This window comes from Echinops telfairi, unplaced genomic scaffold (genome assembly GCF_000313985.2).
Source record: "Echinops telfairi isolate 266 unplaced genomic scaffold, ASM31398v2 ScPeMD7_7469;HRSCAF=8507_1, whole genome shotgun sequence".
Taxonomy (NCBI): domain Eukaryota; kingdom Metazoa; phylum Chordata; class Mammalia; order Afrosoricida; family Tenrecidae; genus Echinops; species Echinops telfairi.
This window is the reverse complement of record NW_022111373.1, coordinates 126017644-126021363: the sequence shown is the minus strand read 5'-3', so window position 1 is coordinate 126021363 and position 3720 is coordinate 126017644. Positions and strand designations below refer to the sequence as shown.

Here is a 3720-nt window from a genome sequence, read left to right as displayed (position 1 = left end):
TGTGGTCTCTGGTTCAACTTAAAGTCATCATTGTCATTTTATGTTGGAGAACATTATCAATCATATCCTTTGGGTATTGCTTCCAATGCCATCAAGTCACTGTTGACTTACAGCAACCCTGTAGGGCAGGGTAGAACTGCCCCTGTGAGTCTGAGCCTGTAAATCTTAACAGAAGAAAGTATGATCTTTCTCCCTAGGTGTTAGCTGGTGGTTTTGAACTGCTGGGGTTGCAATTAGCAGCCCAACGGTAACCACTACACCTTGACAGCATCCTGTCATTTGGTCTTCCATATTATCCATTTAAATATGAGCAAATTTTTAATGTTTCTGCTTTCACTCCTTTTTTTTCTTTTCTGGGTACAGTGTACTTTATTGATGATGCATGACAAAGTCAGACTCTCTAAGCCCCTCCCCTTCCTTCAGGGGGTCTGGATGGAAACTCGATGGGGCGGGGGCTCTTACTCCTTGAAGGTTATGTGGACCATGAGGTCCACCAGTCTGTTGCTGTATCCAAATTAATTGTCATACCAGGGAATGAGCTGACAAAGAGGTTGTTGAGGGCCAGGCCAGCACAGCATCAAAGGTGAAAGGGTGGGTGTCTCTGTTCAATCACAGGAGACAACCTGGTCCTCAGTGGAACCCAGGATGCCCTTTAGGGGACCATCAATGCCTGCTTCACCACTTTCTTGATGTCATCGTACTTGACAGCTTTCTGCAGAGGGCAAGTGAGATCCATGATCAGCACATTGTGGGTAGGGACATGGAAGGCAATGCCAGTGAGTTTCTCATTCAGCTCTGGGATAACTTTGACCACATCCTTGGCAGCACCAGTAGATGTGGGCATGATGTTCTGGGCTGGCCCATGGCCGTCATTCCAGAATTTCCCAGAGGGGCTGTCCACAGTCTTCGGAGTGACAGTGATGGGGTGGACTGTGCTCATGAGTCCTTGGCCAGGGGAGCCAAGCAGTTAGTGGTGCAGAAGGCATTGCTGACCATCTTGAGGGAGTTTTACATACTTCTCGTGGTTCACGCCCGTCATAAACATGGGGGCAACAATAGAAGAGGCAGAGGTGATCACCCTTTGGCACTACCCTTCAAGTGATCCCCAGCTTTCTCTAGGGTTGTGAAGACACTAGTGGATTCTACAACATACTTGGCACCAGTCTCACACCACTTGATGTTGGCGCGATCTCACTCCTGGAAAGTGGAGATTGACTTCCCATTGATGAAAAGCTTCTGCTTCTCAGTCTTGACAGTGCCATTGAATTTGTCGTGGATGGAATCATGCATGGTCTGGAGCATGCAGACCATGTAGTTCAGGTCAATCAAGGGGTCAGTGATGACAACAATGTCCTCTTTGCCAGAGTTGAAAGCAGCCCGGATGACAAGGTGCCCCATACTGTCAAATCTGAGGCCAGCAAAAAGGCAATAGAAAGTGTGGGCAGGGAGTAGGGGGAATTTCCCTAGGCAGGTAAACAGCTCTCATCCAGTTTAAAAAGGGATAAACACAGCATTTTACTGTGTGCAGAATGTCACAAGAAATCTGATCTTCCCTGGCTTTACAGCACAGAGACTCCAACCTTCACCAAAAGAGATTTGGTTCAAAGGCCTATCTATCATCCCCAACCACTGGCAGCCCCCTCATGGAGAAGTTTCATAAAGTGGAGGATCACCAAAATAAACAGATTTCATGGATCCTAACATATAGGCTGGCTCTGAGTTGGCATCCAATTTGATAGCAATGAATGTGGTTTGAGTTTTAATTACATAGATAAATGATGAGAAGAGCCATTAAGTAATTAACTTCACCATATCTAGTGTGACATTTTATTGACAAATGAAATGTAAATTTGCTTGATCTACTTCTTACATATATCATTTAGACATAAAAAAGAGAAAATATTAAGAAATATTTCCATAGGGAAATATTTCTGCTCAATACAGGCAATGACATTTTTTTTAACAGTAATGCCTAGGAAAGTTTAAGAGGAAGATTTTTGAGCCAGTCCCAGCTGTATATGAGCAAATATGGTCTAGCACAGCAGCTCAATGCAATACATTAATGGGTTTAGCTAAAATGCCATCTTTCACCTATATTATACCATTTTATAATAATGTGCTTTATATGTAGGTTGGCTAATATAACTTAAAACAAACATCATATTTTGTCATAACATTTTGATACTGTGTAAAAATGCTGTTTGTAATAAAAATGTTAGAATATTATTTTTAGATAAAAATACATGACTCCATTCATTGAATATACTTTTCCCTCTGGTAAAGTACTATGCCTTTCAGATTTGTGATTATGTACTCAACATTTTTAATAAATTAACTTTGGTATACATTTGTGCCAAGTTCTGAAGTTTTTCCACAGCACTTTTTTTTTTTTCCTTTCTAAATACAGTTTGGAAATCTCTTCATAAATTTTTCCTGTTGCTAAGCAATACCCCCAATTTTCTTGTTGCCATGGTGACTCTTGCAACAGGCAGGACACAAAGCCATCTGTTTAAACCAACATCTTTCTTTCTTTAATGTATACCTTACCTACACTTTGTATCCAAAACTAAAATTAATTAAGGTATGTATAACAGTATATAGGCAGATATGAGAATCAAATGCTGAAACAGCAATTTTCTTTTTGTTGTTCAAATTTAAAAACTTTTTGATTGAACACAAAATACTGGCAAAATACTGTATTGACAATAGAATGAAAATTCAGTCTGAAATAATAAAGAAAAAATAAAACAACAATATAGCAAAATAATTTAAAATATTTTTTTACGGCCTTTTACTTACCCTCTTTAAATGTACTCCACAACTTCCATAAATATCACTTTTTAACAAATCATTTGAATTTGTAACTGGAGAGGTCAACTTGTTTCATCTCTTTGAATCTTTGGCAGAGAAATGAACATGTTGGCATTAGGACTTTCCTGAATACAAATTGCAATTGGGGTTGGTGTTCTCAAAGCAAAATGAATAGTACTTTCTGGACTGCTAATTAAGTGGCTTCAGAATGTGCCTGGGGATGGGTCTTCATCGAGGCCGAGGGGTTCAGAAGGATTCTTTACAGATGCATAAACATTCACGAAGAGACTGCTACTCACAGTGGTCAATCAGTGTCTGTTAATGTGAATAAGGAAAGTAAACTTTCATTTATTAAGGATGTTAATATGTTTGGAGTTTAACAGAGTGTCTTTCAGCACAGTAAATGTGAATAGTGCCCCTCATTAATATTATTCATGCTATTACAATATTCCCCTAATTATAATATTTTTGTTCTATAGCTTTTTGCTGTGGTATATAATTTTTAAAATGTTACTTTAATGACATATTATTAAAGTAGCGATATAATCAAATATTTCAGAAACTCAACTGATTTATTTTAATTAGGAAACAAATAGAAAACAATGTCCCCTTTCTTTCTAATAACAATGCAATGTTGTTCAGAAGTAGGTATTCCCTGATTACTAATACCAAACTAGATGTAAGCACATATTTGTGTGTACTATAGCAATATCTTCAACAGTTCATAAAGCTGCAATTAAAATATATGTCTGTCTACTATCCATTTTGAGTTGTTTGTATATGGTGTTAGAATGGATCAATGTTTTTGTTCATAGTGTCTGTACATTGATGGTTCCAGTGCTATTTGACAGTGTTTTGTGCCTGTTTCATTCCTTCTCAATGAAATCATCTGTCCTTACTGCAATAACA

General features: G+C 38.4%; 1 pseudogene; it reads right to left on the bottom strand.

Moving 5' to 3' along the window:
• Nucleotides 1–458: 458 nt before the first annotated feature.
• Nucleotides 459–1398, bottom strand: LOC101648920 (annotated as a pseudogene).
• Nucleotides 1399–3720: the final 2322 nt, after the last annotated feature.